General features: G+C 33.0%; 1 protein-coding gene across 3 annotated transcripts in view; it reads right to left on the reverse strand.

Moving 5' to 3' along the window:
* LOC140432647 (uncharacterized) overlaps positions 1 to 7,858 on the reverse strand; it is a 34,203-nt gene extending 26,345 nt beyond the window's left edge. The window contains exon 1 of one of the 3 annotated variants that reach the window (XM_072520680.1): positions 7,535 to 7,858. The gene's annotated coding sequence lies outside the window, so the exon portion shown is untranslated. The other 2 variants (XM_072520683.1, XM_072520681.1) reach the window with 2 other exon arrangements.
* Between the last annotated feature and the right edge of the window lie 8,981 nt (positions 7,859 to 16,839).

The raw sequence follows: 16,839 nt of genomic DNA on the forward strand, positions 1-16,839 counted from the left end.
TAAAATCTTCGGCAATGTATTGTTTGAAAGACTTAATTTTACAAAGGATATTGTTGGTCAATATAAATGCGGATTTACTGTTGGAAAGTCAACTACACATCAAATTCAAGCACGTAGGCAGATTCTGGAAAAGTGACAAGAATATAACATAGATACACACCATCTCTTCTTCGACTTCAAAGCAGCCTATGACAGTGTGAAAAGAACTGCATTATATAATGCAATGATAGACTTTGGGACCCCAACTAAGTTAGTTAAGTTAACCCAACTAACAATGCAAAACGTAAGCTCATGCGTTAGAATTGAAGGAGAAAACTCTACGTTCTTTGACATTAATAATGGTCTAAGAGAGGGGGACGCGCTGGCTTGTCTACTCTTTAATATTGCCTTGGAAACGGCAAACAGACAATTAAATATTAGAATGAATGGAACTATTTTTAATAGATCGACGCAAATTCGCTAACGATATACATAGTTATAGTGGGCAGAAGTATGAGAGACATGGTGCAGTGTTTTACAAGGCTTGTGGACGCGGCTAGTGAATTAGGACTTGTGGTAACCGAGGAAAAAAACAAATATATGTTGGTTTCTGAAAACCCCGAAATATCCAACAGAGAATTCAAGTTAACAACCATACCTTTGAGCAACTCAAAGAATTTACATATCTTGGATCGCTAGTAAACCCAACAAACACTAAATAACAACGACAAGCACGACAAGCGACGAAATAAAAAGACGCATAGCAATAGCAAACAGAACTGTCCACGATCTCCAGAAACATTTAAAAAATAAAAATATAAAACGTGCAGTAAAACTTAATATATACAAGACGTTAATAAGACCAGTTTTGATATATGGGACTAAACGTGGACCTTATCTCAAAATGATGAAAGACTTCTTGGTATTTTTGAGAAAAAAATTCTTAGAAAGATTTTTGGGGCCGTAAATGAAAATGAGCTATGGCGTCGAAGATACAACTTATATATCAGTTATACACCGATCCAGATATTGTGAAATTCGTTAAAGTGCAGAGACTTAGAAGAGCTGGACACATTGCTAGGATGTCAAATCACGAATACACGAAGAGATTAACATTTTCAAAACCAGAGGGCACAAGAAGCAGAGGACAATCACGAAGGAGATGGATTGATGATGTGGAAGAAGATCTACAGATTCTAAGGGTCAGAAGATGGAGGGTAGTTGCCAGGAATCGACAGGAGTTGCGACTTCTCTGTGAGCAGGCCAAGATCCACAACGGATTGTCGAGCCACTTATGATTATTTAAATGGTCGTAGATATTTGAATTTTCTGAAAAATGAGCTACCTTTGTTACTGGAGAATATTACTTTACGCGAAAGAGGGCTTATAGTATGGCAACAAGATGGCGCACTCCTACATAACAGCGGTATTGCAATCAATTACTGTAATACCATACTTCCAAACAGATGGATTGGAACTAACGGACCCATCCGACGGCCTCCAAGATCGCCTGTGTTACCACCTAATTAAAAGGAATCGTTTATAGTGAAGAAGCTACAGATATGTACACGATTAAAAACTAAAATTAGACAAACGTGTACCCTGATTACGCCACAGATGATACATGCGGCATGTACATACAAGTGAACTGCTTAGACGGTTTGACGCTTGTGTTGAAGCAGAAAGAGCTCATTTTGAACACCTGAAAATTTAGAGTACTTATTTAAATTAATACCCTCATTTTGGTACACCGTTGAATTTAGGATAAAAAAACCCTTTTATCTGACCTAACCTTCGCCCCCTGATCCATTTAATTTTTTCCATTGTAATCACGTCACAGCGACCGTTATGACGTCACAGATCTCATGTATACATCAAATGATAGTACTGTAGGTCCAAGTTAAATTTCCCTTTTCTTTCAAATGTAGCTAGTAGTGTCTGATAATTTTTTAAGTGTCTTATCCATATACAAGGACTGGTCTTTGATTTTTCTTGTCAAGTAATTTATAGAATAAAAAAAATTCCTTAAATTAAAAATTACCAAGATATACATGAGTTGAAAAATTATATGTGTAATCTTAACATTTTTTTTAAATCATCAATCACTTTTAATATTCTTTCTGCAAACATTATGTGACCACATAGCGGTAAAGAAAAATGATAAGACTTTCTTGATTATCTTGTGGTCAAGGAACGGCAATTACTCAGGAAATCAGGTGACGAGAAACGTTTAGTTCCTGTAGGAAGCATCTCTCATTAATAATGGGTAAACACAGAGATTTGTATGGATTTTCTTATGTTTATCAAAGTCTACTTCCTGTAAGGGAATGATGTAGATATTATGAGGTTTTTACCACTAAAAATGTTAATAATGTGACAATAATTAGAGTGATAAAATATAAAAGACATCAGGATTGTGGAGAAATGATTAAATTGTTATCACAAATATTAAAAAAAACTTAGTGATAATATTTTTCATAAGTATCTAAATTTTATTTTGTATTGAGAGAGTAATAAAATATTATGAAGTGACCATTCCTTAGGCATATCTGTTTGTAAGCGTACATTTTATTATATGTATTTATTATTTAGTACATTATATTAATATGCACTATAACTACAGAACTAAATAATAAACTGATTATTTCAGAACAAAAATGGCGAAATAGAATATTTCTTACAAAAAATGATCAGAATTTCTATGAAATGACCTACAAAAACTATATAAACAATCGAAGAATAAGAATGAGCAATAAACTGGCTATTGTTCCATCAGGTAGGACACTATTATCAATTATTTTAAATTATTTTTGGAAAACAGGTCCTTAATTCACAACATACAAGACCAATGGGGTTTTCAAGATACCTAATTCGCTCTTCTTAAGAGAAATAGATACCATCATATTATGACATAATGGTATTACCAAGAAATTTTTAATTTGAAATTTCCATCTTTTCTGCACTTTTAATTTGACATTTCCATCCTTTCTACACTCTGTAATTATTTAATTATCACTATGTCAAGCAGCCCATCTGAGAACTATTTTCTAAATATTGTCGAAGAATTCTAAATCTTATCATAGTAAACTACAAACACCAATAAAGTTATTTTTATAGTGTTAAAAATAAAAAGTAAATGTGCAAATAAATATGCCTTATCTATACTTCAGATATATGTTAAGCACTAACATTGGACAGTGAAGCAACCAAACCTATCCCAATGCGAAGAAAAGTACATTCCTTCAATTAATGTAATAATGAAATACCGATTATGGAAAAAAAAGTTGGTACAGTGAAAAAATATATTCCTGAAATAAGAGATAGTGTCTTGAAAATTCTGGATGGAAAAACATAATTGAAAGTCCCAATTAAACTAAAATGATAACATTACTTATATATATTGTTCATTACTAGAGGAGAAACTATTTACAAAGGAAATTTCTTATAGAGGAGATATAATATGTGCTAATGTGACTGGCAATCACTGATTGCCCATGCTTGTCATTGGTAAAAGCAAGAAACCATGGTGGTTTAAACACATTAATATATCTATGATGTATGTTGTTTACACTTTGCAAAAGATTACTAGGATGGATAATAAAATTTTCAAGGAATGGATTATAGAAACTGTTATATCCTCTGTTAAAGCCCATCAATTAAAAAATAGCAAATATGTATGACTATCAATATAGTTTGTTTATCCGAAAAAACTGATTTTCTGAACACCTATGTCCCTCAATTAGTTTGGATAATCAACACTGTACTGTAGTTTAATTTACTACCAGTTATTTCAGTATATTACATCCCTATGAACATGATCGCTAAAAAATAAGCACATATGTTCCTTAGAATCTATTTTAATTATACCTACTACTTCAATGGCTATAGGGATGACATAAATATAATAGTTTATAAAAAAGCAGCAACACAATACCTTTAAAAAATCTTTCAGACGTGGATCAATTAGTTGTATCTATTCACCTTCATCGTTAGGAGGAAGTTAAGAGGCGAATATTTATTGCAAATAAATGTTACCATGGCTTAATTAGGCAACTAAGATCAGATAATGTCGCAAGAAAAACAAAATGATAAATATATAAAACCCTAATAAGACCGGTAGTCACATATAGCTCAGAAACCTGGACACTCACTAAAAGAGAGAAAACGTTGTTACCCACCCTCGAAAGAAAAATCTTGCGACACATATATAAGGGCACAAAAGAAAACGGAATACGGCGAAGAAGATACAACTCTGAACTATACAAAATATACCAGAATCCAAATATTATAACATTCATTAAAATAGGACGGCTGCGTTGGATAGGACATGTAGAAAGAATGGAAGAAGGTGAAATAGCAAACAAAATATTCAAACAAATGCCAGTAGGAAAAAGAACAACAGGAAGACCGAAGCTGAGATACTTAGAACAAATAGAAAATGATATAACAACCTTAAAAATAAAAAACTGGAGAAAAAAAGCATGGAACAGATCAGAATGAAGAAGAATCCTGGAACAGGCCAAGACCCAAAAAGGGTTGTCGAGCCAGTGATGATGATGATGATGATTCACATTCATTTTGAGGTTGCTCATATACTCAGCCTGGACCTTAGTTGTTATTTGTTTTTTATGGAAATAATCTAGTATAAAAAATAATGTAGAAAATAGGGACAATATTTATCTTTTAACCTGTGTTAATAAAACAAATATGTAATGATCTAAAGATCATCTTAGCATATCCTTCTGTATATTCCAAATAAGATTTTGGAGGAACCTAAATTATTTTTAAAATACTATGAACAGACAAATTAAATCAAGAGAAAAAAATTACATGTGCTTCAAAACTAAGATGAACAACAGCACTGTACCAGAGAATATTCAGATAGCTGGAGCAGAAAATGTTCTTTTTTTGGAAGCAGCTTAGTCAAATTAGAAATTGAAAAATATCTGGTAAGTATCTATGCTAGAATCGAACCTAGTCTATCCAATTTGGTAACAAAGTAACTGAGCTGTGACTGCCATTGGAAGTGTTCTTAGTATGAACACTTAATTTCTGTGAAATACATATACCTAGACCAGAACATAGATTTAAAAACACAGGTTGGTAAATTTATTATATTTATATGCTATTTTAAAAGTATCTGATTATTTTGCTAATTTTGACTCTTATATCATTTTTATAATCATTTTCTGAAAAGGAAGTACTAAAGGCTAACAAGCTATTAGTTTATAGAAAAAATTATTTAGGATACTGTTTGGTTTGAATTGTAAGGAATCAGAACGAGGTAATTTTAAATTATAAAATTTATAAAGACTGCATCACGAACATATGCAGTATACTTAACTGTAAATATACTAAAGTACAACTTTAGTACATGAAAGTGTCATTATCAATTATAATATGTGCATGGAATTTTTATCATAGAGAGGTGTCCAATGCAGTAGCACACCTAGAATTTTCCTGTGGGGGGGGGGGGTGGTATTTGTTGGGCACCGAATTTTTTTTAATATGCTACCTCCATTTTGAGTCCTTAAAATTTGTGAGTAACAATGTCGGAATAGGGCCCTGGGGGGGGGGTTTGACTTTCTAAAACACCCCACTGGGTGCGCCACTGTTCAATGTATGTACATCTGTGGAAAATTTTACATTAAATTTCCAGACATGATAATGTCATGAAACATATTTTATAAAATTTAAGAAATGCATAATAGACCTTGATAACAAACTGCAAAGCATATTTGGTGAATGACTGAAGGAAGTGACTTTGAGGAAATTCCTTTAATGTGTTTCATTGTTTGTTATGAATGTGTAGGTAATTTTTCTGATTTTTTATCATGTTCACTATTACTTAATAATATTCTATTATGGAAGCATTGGTAAAATTTCATTTTTCTTAGATAAATTACTGGAAAAGTAGACAAAAAGATTGTGCATGTATGGATGACAGTGTATGTCCTTTTTTAGAATACCTAGTAAACAAGCTCCATAAGCAAAGTTGTTAAACCACTACTAAAATGCTGGTTTTGGATTTATATCTATAACATAAGAAGCTTCAATATTTTCAGTAATATTTTAAGATGGCTACCCACTTTCAGTTTTTGTACCTATGTTACTAATCTGATTACTGTGCAGAATTTGTTGAAAATTGTAAAGACTGTTATGAACACAAATTGGTGATGTTCTTCACTAAAATCAGTCACAGAATTTGAAAAAGAATACTGATATTCTCTCATTACTTTCACATCTGCAGGAAAGAAAGATTTGAAAACTTCCACAAAGGTTCAGTTTCAATTTTAAGATTAAAATATCATTATTTAAATGGTTAAAAAGCCAACACATGATATTGAAATTTCAGGGGGGTTTCCAATATGATCACATTATGATTTTTTCAACAAAGATTCAAAATCATGAGGTGACAATTAATTATAATCTAGACAAGATCTTACAAAGGTTATAGCCCTGATGATGTTAAGACATGAATATACCTATTTATGATCAAATCACTTTGAAACTCAGAGTTTCTAAATGCAGATGATTAATAATGATGTGAAAAGATAGGAAATATCAAAACTTGTGCTTATTATCAATATTAGTATTTTTCTTACAAGATATTATGTTCTATTTTAAAAACATTTTTAGAAACATTTATAGAAACAGATATACATGCTGGTATCTTTTATGTTATCTAGAGATTACTTAATTAAAATCATTTATCAAGGCATTATAACAACTTGGGTAATATAATAGAAAAATTCTGGTTACAATTAGAAATTATAGTTTGAAAGTAATAAAGCTAATAAAAGCATACTCAGAATGGTAATGGTTTATCAAATTAACATTAAAAACCAATCAACAAATTGAAAAATTATTATTTGGGGCAGTTAAGTATAACTTCCTTCTTATTTATTAATTCCTGTCTTACAAACATCCTTTATGTCAGGACACTAAAATCATTTTCAGAATCCAAACAAAAATCATAATGTTCATAGATGTATCATATCATAGTGTAAGCCTAACAATTCCTAAATTAATTAGATAAATCATTATATAGAAAGTAGTAGTTAATATTAAAATTAAAAATAAATATATCAACTTACAAACCATACCAAATATTGTTATTCTCCAAGGGCAATGACCAAAGGAAAAAATAGGTTACTAATTGCAAAATCACTAGAAATCGCAACCCAATTCTTTCTCACGTAAATACGTGATAGTCGGTACTATTACATCACAAACAAAATAATAACAAACCAAGAAACTAATTTTACAACGCAATTTTAACGTAGGAACCCTCCGAAAATTGCGAAAATCAAAAGTATGTTGCGAGTACCGTACTATCCATGAGAACACGTCGACAGTACCACTTACAAAAGTAACGTTATATTTGGGAACGAGGCCCGAGTCCCAATAAGTACTCATTCACTGCCACTGCACTCATTCCACATTTTATGCACTAGATATCAACAATTTTCAAAGTATCATAGTTAGTATACATAACCTGCAAACTTTGTAAAACTAGTTTGACCCATAAATTGAGGAAAAAAAGATGACTTACGTATATGATTATAAAAATTCACTACACCATAAAATAAAGTAACATTTAAAAACACCTGTACACTCTGTTGACCGCTTTTCATCCATTCCAGGTTTGACCTGCCGAGGAAGTGGGAATGTTGGTCGAACAGAGCCGAACACGCCGAATCTGACAACGGGAATCTGCATAAAGATACTCCATTCCCAAATAACGCTTAGAGTATTCATTTTTAACGACACGATAATTACATATAATACTATATGGTAATATTTATTCACAATTTGAGGCATTTACTAATAAATTACATCATACTTGAAATCAATTGCAATTATTTTCAATTAAACATAAATACACATTATCACCAAGTCAAAACAATCGGATGGGTAGATAAGCAACATCAAGCCTGTCCTGTCCCGTATTACCGCAGATATTTCATAGAGATGGCGCCAATAGTTTTAAAAAGAACTGTTACATCCGGATATGTAAAACCCAATATGGACTTTCCCTCTTGATTAAGAAATTTTTATTAATTTACTATTTAAATAATATATTGTTCGTAATTATATGATGTTAAAAAAGTTTATGATGAATTAGTGTAGTAAATGTACGTTATCCAAGATAATTAAGATTTTTAGGTAGTTCCCCAAGAATAAATATAGACGAATGCATTTGTCAACAAAAATCAGATAATACTATCCTTTTTCTGAAGAAAATAGGACTGAAGGTTGTAATAGTAGACTATTTATCAGGATATTATAAGATTTTGTAAGAAGATACACTTGTAACACAAAACATCTCATCTATTATCTATAAATACTTATTAGTACATTTAGAGAAGAATATAATCTAGTATGTTATATAAACTTTCATGGAAGTGGAACAAATGTCAGGCAGATGGAAAAATAGTATATTATTATCTGTATATAAATAGAAAAGAGATGTTCAACAATCCAGTACCTTTAAATATGGGAGAGGGTACGTATGTAATAGATAGAAAGATATTGAAGAAACCGAAATATCCGGAAATTAGTTTGGAATTATAGAATTCAGATCAACATATGCTATTTTCATTACAACAGCTGATGGAAATATAGAGGAATAAAGAAACTCACGCTTACATAGAAATCATTGACCTGGAGAAAGCAAACAAGTTTTCTCGAGAGATTTTGTGGTAAGCACTCAATGAGGAAGGAGTCATGGGTAAGTAAGTGAAGAACGTGACAGAGATATGTGAAAGAGTAACAAGCGGAGTTGGGACAAGGTGGAAGAGAGGTGTGACAAATTTCATGAAAAAGTACAATTGCATCAAATGCTTAGTCCTTTTGGAGTAATATTCCCTAATGCTTAATGTGTGCTGGTAATGAAATGTTAACAGGAAATACTGAAGGACATTCGGAGCAAAGGCTAGAGCAGTGAAGACAAGCTATTTAACAAACAGGTTTAAAGTTAAATAGGACAAAAACAGAATATAATAAATGTTGACTTAAATATGGAGTCACTAATACAAATAAGATGAAACTTTATAGTGTGTTGATGGGCGCCGCCAGTGAGGTGCATCTGATCTACACATAAATATTATTAACCAATATAAAATATGGAACAATACATGTATGGCTATGTACTTTCTTTCCGGGCAGGGAATGCAATTGCACTCCATTGCACCCCGCTGCCGGCGCCCATGTAAATTTGCAGAAACATTTCAATTAAACTGAAAGGAAAATTCTATAAAACTTTCATAAAAGCGTCTATAACGTATGGCAGTGAAGTTTGTGTAATTAAAAAGAAGAAAGAACAACGAATGCTTAATTAATACAAACAGGAGAGAGTATAACTTAAGATGGTTGGAGCATGTTGAACGTTCCAACGAGATAATCATCAGGAGGAGTTGCTGAATTGCAATTTCCTGGAAGGAGCGAGAGAGCAAGACCATAAATTATGATCTGGTAAGGAAAGCTTAGCCAAAACATCTTTCTGAAGGGCGAAGGGGATAGATATTGGTAATATCGAACATAGATACGAAAAAATATAATTAGGGAAGGCGACCGCGCATAAGGATAAAGGTTAAAAGCAAGCAAAAGCAATGATTTTATATACTATTGCCTTTTTGTCTTTATGGATGATTAATTATTATCTCTATATTTTGCGACGATTTTATTTACGTATTTGCATTTAAGTATCACTTCTTCATAGCTATTTCTTCAAATATCTCTCAGTAATACGTCATAGAAACTAGAGGAAAGCTCCTAACAACGTAAAATGTTTTTACAATGTTGGCTAAAAAGGATATTACTATAACATGCATTTAAAGTATTATTATGTCCATAACTGAATATTTATTTATTAGAAAGTATTGCTTATTTATTTTTGTTGTCTTATTTCTTCTTGATACATTTTTTATGTATGTTAGACTGAAGAAAAAATTTTGGTTAAAATCAGGAACTGTTACTTCCACCTTTACACAGGACTGGGATATAAGTTGTGTTCGCATTGAAATAGTGGGCGACGTGTATAATGTGTTGCCTATCACCTGTCGCTAGTTCTAACTGGAATTGTTGCAGGTCGGCGTCAGACGCCAAGGTAGAAATACACTTTGTGGTCAAAAAGGGATTCTTTTGTCTTGGCACCATGGGTGGTAGTCGACTCGGGTGATAATAAAAGAGTGTCTGGAGGGTTGGAAGGTACAGATATTGAAAGTAATGCGACGAAAGGGACGAAAACAAATACCTGTTGCTCTTTGTAGTCAAATAATAGAAAGTCAAGTGGATATTTTTTGCTTAATTTAAGGATAATAGATAATTTCTTGTTGGATTATTGTAAAATTTAAAGTTGCTGACATTATAAGATCTAGCAGGTTAATACCTACTTATTTTCTCAGGCTTTTTTTTTAATTTTAAAGCCTACAATTTTAGTAAAAGTTTTAGTAAAATAGTAAACTGTTATACCTACTGTAATAATTATGGAAAGATGGAAAGAGGAGATTGTAAAATCCAGGATGTTGTTTAAATACAATTTTTTTACCGTACATGTATAAAGGCGTACAGGTTATTATATAAATTTTTAGGACTCTAATTCATTAGGTATAATTTTGAGAAGCAGATTTTCAAATCGCACTTTGTTTTTTTTTACGTTTTTCAGGAAATGAGAAAAACTGTTACTCAGTTATTATTAAAGTTATTAAAAAAACAAAAAATAGGAAAAACTTTACTTTTTATTATTAATTTCTTCATTTTTATAAGCTTTGATTGTCTTTAAACGAGAAAATGTAATTTGATTGTCCCTTAATGATTAAAATAAAAATATGAACTGAAAATGCATTTCGGCGTGTTTGAAAAGCAATATAGTAAAAAAAAATCATATGAAACGTATCTCGTCCTCCAGGAGGCAACAACATCCTTCTCCATCTTTACATTGATTGCAGGTCTGGTCTTTTTTAATTATATTTTCACGAGACGGATCTTTCAAAATTTGATCTAACCAAGTTAACTCTGAATCTAATGCCCATTGTTTACCTGATAAGCTAACTAAAAATTGTGATAAGCTATCCAGTTTTTTGAAAACTTTTTAGAAGAGTCATCATTTCTGTAGTTCTGCAGTTTGTTTGCCTCGAGTTATGAGTATGATTATTCTTTTGGCTTCACTAATGCCTATAACTTTTTAGAGTACATCAGAGCCCAGCTTACGAACTTGTCCCTTCTTAGAATAGATTTCATAAAATTTGTCTGTTGATTTTTTAAAAGCATGGGCACATAAGACTAGCTCAACTTGACCAAAAACTCGATCAGCTCACACAAACGAATGGCCACGAATGGGAAACGTCATCGTAATTGTTGTTTTAATAGTCCTTGGGGCATTATTTAAAAGTCTCGAGGAGAGTTACACATGTAACATGTATAAATTTTATTCTGACTCCCGTATCCGTCTGAAAACAATCTTAGATATTTAATATCTGGGTCCAAATCAGTCTTTTTTAGAAAGTCCGTCAACGCGGAACGTATTTATATCACACCTCTTCTTGCGTCATGCTCAAACCATGTATAAAAAACAGGAGATTTTGTTAAAATATCTGTCATACAAAATACATAAAAAGCCAGTTACTGAGAATAGAATGCTTCCGTAATAGGCGTTTTTGGGAGATATTGGACCTGCTGTAGATCAAAGCAATATGTCACTCTATCAGCAGATTCCTCCTTCATTAATTTAAAAAACGGCTTTGCTCGCGTCTTGTTAATAATTAAATCCATTTTTATATGGCTCACCAAATTTAATAATATGGTGTGCCATCTTCTTAAACTGGATATTAGGTACATAAATATATCTTATCAACAATATTATTTCCCACCGCCAATGGCACAGCCCCAAATAGACTACCAAGATCAAAATCAACAGGCCATAAATCAACACGCCGGTTCATTCACAAATGCAACCTCAGTAAACTCTTTGAGATTATGTACGTGAATAGGCTAAAAATGATAATAGACAAGGATAAAGTAATTCCAGAACATCAATTTGGTTTTCGCGACAAGCGTTTCTATAAGGTTTAGCATACAGAACTGAAATAAAAGTAATGAAGCTCCTACCTTATCCTCATTTCCAGTACCTAAAATCCTATCTGGAAGACACTTCCTGGTGAAACAAGGAACCGAGTGTACTGAAATATATCCTATATATTCAGCGTCCTTTTCCCAATACTATATCTCTTGTATACAGCGGGCATTCCAACAATAAGAACAACTACCACTACAGTAGCAACGTATGCAGATGATACTACTAGTCTAGCATCCCACACAGATCTGTCAACAGCCTCAAAAAACCTCCAATCAAACCTAAATAGAATTCAGCGATGGTTAAAAATATGACACATCAAACCTAACAGAACGAAATCACTTCACATAACATTTACCCTACGTAGAGAAACATGTCTTTATGTAAATATTGAAAATTGTGAACTTCCTCAATCCGAAGATGCCAGATATCTCGGCATGCATTTGGACGCCTTCTTACTGGAAAAACATACATTTATTTAACAAACGCAAATTAGCTTGGACCTAAATTAAGTAATATGTATTGGCTCATTGGCCACAAATCAAAATTGTCTTTGGATAACAAGGTTTTATTATATCTAAGTCCATCCTTAAACCCATTTGGATCTACAGAATTTAGTTTTGGGCCACCGCCAGTGTCTCCAATATAAATATCTTATACCGAGAAAATAAGGTGCTTTACACCATAGTTAACGTGCCATATTATGTTCTGAACGAGGTGATTTAGCACGATATCCCCCTAGAATTCGTCAAAGAATTCATACAAAGTCTTAAAGTGAAATAAAGTGAACGGGTGCTTGTGTATCCTAATAGGCTGGCCAGGTAATTAAATGTGCACGTCCGAAGTGAGTAGACTGAAACGATTACTGCCGTCCGACCCGTTTTCAGGTCCCAATCTAACTTAGTGAATGAAGTGCATTCAGAATAATAAAATTTTAATTTTAGATTAGTTTTAAGAAGGTTAAATGTTTATGCGAAATAAATCCAAATATGCTTTCCTACAAGCCATCTTGCATGGAAAAATATTTGGAAGGAAAGGTCCAGGAAGAAGAAAAACATCCTGGTTAAAGAACCTCAGAACCTAGTTCAACACAACATCGGCGCAGCTTTTCTGCGTTCCTACAGACATGATAAAGACTGCCATGATAATGAGAAGAAAAACCTAGCCTAATCTAATCAAATAAAGACCCGCGAATTAACAAGATGTAGCAGCTACTTTATTAACTGCAGATTTGTTGATTAAGCATGACACATACACATACACATATACATAAACACATGTATAAATTAGTAACCAAAATCTGGCAACGGAAGGAAACGCCCGCGGACTGGAAATTAGGTGTAATGCACCCTCTTCACAAAAAGGGAGATATGATGGTATGTGATAATTATAGGGGCATCACCCTACTTAAAGTGGCATATAAAGTATTGTCCAACGTATTGTACAGAATATTGATCCCCTATGCTGAACAAATAGTTGGGAACTACCAGTGCGGTTTCCGACCCAATAAATCAACAACGGATCAAATCTTCACAGTCAGGCAGATTCTTGAGAAAACGCTTGAGTTCGGAGTCGACACCCACCACATATTCGTGGATTTCAAAGCCGCGTACGACTTAGTCAACAGACAAAAACTTCTACAGGCTATGGTGGAATTTCAAATGCCGCTTCATCTTGTTCAACTAACGGAACTTACACTCACAGGCGTAGAGAGTGTAGTCAGTATCTTTAATAAATCTGTACAAGTGGTCGGATATGCAGATGACATAGACATTATTGCTAGGTCTAGAATTGCTAGTCTAGAATCTCTGATCGAAGCATTTCGATCACTAAGGGCGTCTGCACTTAGAATGGGATTAAAAATAAACGCACAGAAAACCAAGTATATGTATTGTACTGGATCAGGCAACCAGATACCTAGACTATTAATTGATGATCTGGAACTGGAAGGTGTGGACACCTTCGTCAACCTGGGCTCGCTGCTGACCAAAGACAACAATATCAGCGAAGAAATTAAAAGAAGAATAGTGCTTGCCAATAAGTGCTATTATGGCTTGAGGAAACATATGGCCCCAAAACTACCCAGAAAAATTAAAGTTACCATATATAAAACACTAATAAGGCCAGTGTTAACATACGGGTCTGAAACGTGGTCACTTACACAGAACGACCAAGAATTGCTTAAACGTTTCGAGAGAAAAATTCTAAGAAAAACATATGGAGGAATCCAAGAACAGGGTTTGTGGCGTAGGCGCTACAACTTTGAGTTATATAGAAGTTTTGGGGAACCTGACGTTGTAAAATATATTAAATTAGCACGCCTTCGATGGGTAGGACATGTAATTAGGCGAGATGAAGATGCAACGATCAGAAAAATTTTCGACCGAAGAGGACCAGTGGGAAGACGAGCCAGAGGAAGACCAAAACTTAGATATCAAGATAACATAGAGGATGATCTAAAATCCATCGGAGTAAAAGCATGGAAAAGAGTTGTCAGGGACAGGGGCGAATGGAAGATTGTTCTGAAGAAGGCTTTGGCTCATAACGAGCTGTAATGCCACTGATGACGATGATACACATACACACACGCATACATGTGCACACAAACACAAAATACGTATACACAGATGCACAACCTAAACCAAATGTTCAAGCAACAAATCATCACACAGTCACACTACAATTGGCTTAAATTATGGTAACATTTGTTGTGCGATTACTGCGCTGTGAGATGTAACACCATCTTGCCTAAGACATGCAAATCTGTTGCATTACAAAGTCAGATAAATCCTCTTTTCGAATTTATGAAACAAAAACTATGTTTCTAAGTTGAGAAGACTGGCGTAGCTGGCCACGTGTACCTTTAAAGTGGCTATTTACCAGTGCTTAAGTAACTAGTCATACCACATGTTTTTCAGATTTTAACCTTTGTTATTCATTATATTAAAGTGGGAATACTTACTTTCGGGTTTTCACTGTTGATAGTATGATAAGACTGGAAAGGTTCTGATTGTAATCATTTTGGATATTTTCATTATTTTAGTAATTTTTTAAATACACCATCAATAGCAGAGGTATTAACTTCACTGTAAGTTTTTTAATTTTATTTTTAATTTTAAGTTCAAATGACATATGTTGCATAGTTTGCACTTGTGGATGAACATATTGATGATTATAATATGACAAGTTGAACAATGTAAAAGGTATTTTTATAAATAACTTCCAATCATTTGCAGAGCATTCTTAAATTTTTCGTGCAAGGTGTAAATAATGTCAGGTACAAAAATAAACAGAAACTACTGCTACCAGCTGCATCTCAGAATGTATATTTAGTTCCATCATCAAAATTTGCTTCTAATGCCAAATATCCTGAGATCTGACTTTGCCAAATGGCCGAGTGGGAGTTCATTCATGCCTAATGCAAGTCATGTGACTTTATGTTTTGAATTAAATTTAAAAAGTTCATTAAGATGTTGCCAGAAACTTTATCCTTTTGGATATCTGAAAATAGTTTAATAAAATTCTAAAAACAGATTTGATATATGCGAACTGTCAATCCGTAGAGAGCGTGCAAATGCGTTTAAAATAAGACGCGATTCTAAATTAAGCGGAAGATTGGAGTCTGGAGATTATGCACGTATTAAAATATAGATAATTGGCTAAAATTAATTTGCGCTTTAATACTTAGACATGGACGCAAAACATTTATACTGGATTTTTTATAAAACGAGGAAACATTTCGTCACATCTTTTTACAAAAGTGGAACAGAAAAAAAATAACTAAAAAAGTATCAGCATACGAGCTCTAACAACTAAATGTTCGGACATACGAAAATTTATAGAAAACGTTGATCTTCACGATCTTTTTTATTGTCCCAAAGAACGAAATCAATAGTACATTAAAGTCTATCATTAATAACAAAATATTGAAATGGCTCTGTCTCTATAAACTTTGAATTGCAGCGTTAGCAGCAAAATAAACGAAAATGTTGCATAACATCGTGACAACTAAATGTTTGGACCATTCAAAAAATTACTATTTTAATATGGGGTTACAGCGTCACGCGCTTTTACAACCACGACAATCCTGTTTGCCATTGTTGATACTAAGGATTTACACAAGTCAGGGTCGAAACTATCCCATAACTCACCTAATTTACTCTTCAAATCGGGGCCGGTTCTCTGGGGATCATTACGCAATTTATATATATATATATATATATATATATATATATATATATATATATATATATATATATATATATATTTCTTTGTAGTACCAATTGACTTCTGGACGAAAAGTATTCCCATTTGGCATCCGTGAATATTCACGGGCCACAATATACAGCGAATTCTGTTGCGGTACCAATTGGCATCAATCGCTGTTGCGGTTTCTTTGGCATCGATTGGCTTTGGACCTTTAGCATCCATTGGTTTATGACTCAAGTCGACAATAATACCTAAAGGTTTCGGTGGAATTCTACCTGAGTCAATTCATCTGTTTAGTCATTGTAATATTTTGTTGTCGAAACGGATGTTTAAAAATTTAACTTGTTAGAGTATATTACTCTTTATCCATAAATTGTAGGCAGGTAGTTATTGCTTTTTTCGAGATTGAATATTTTTCTTTTAAAATTATGACAGCTTCAAATTTGATTTAATTTGCTAAATACTTTTATTTTACATTTTTTAAGCTCAGTAATTTAAAAATGTTTTATCGTCTTTTAACAACTTCTAGTCTGATTATTCCCTGAGTAAAAGAGCTCTGTTGTAATGAATTATTT

The sequence above is a fragment of the Diabrotica undecimpunctata genome, chromosome 1 (genome assembly GCF_040954645.1).
Source record: "Diabrotica undecimpunctata isolate CICGRU chromosome 1, icDiaUnde3, whole genome shotgun sequence".
NCBI classification, from domain to species: Eukaryota; Metazoa; Arthropoda; class Insecta; order Coleoptera; family Chrysomelidae; genus Diabrotica; species Diabrotica undecimpunctata.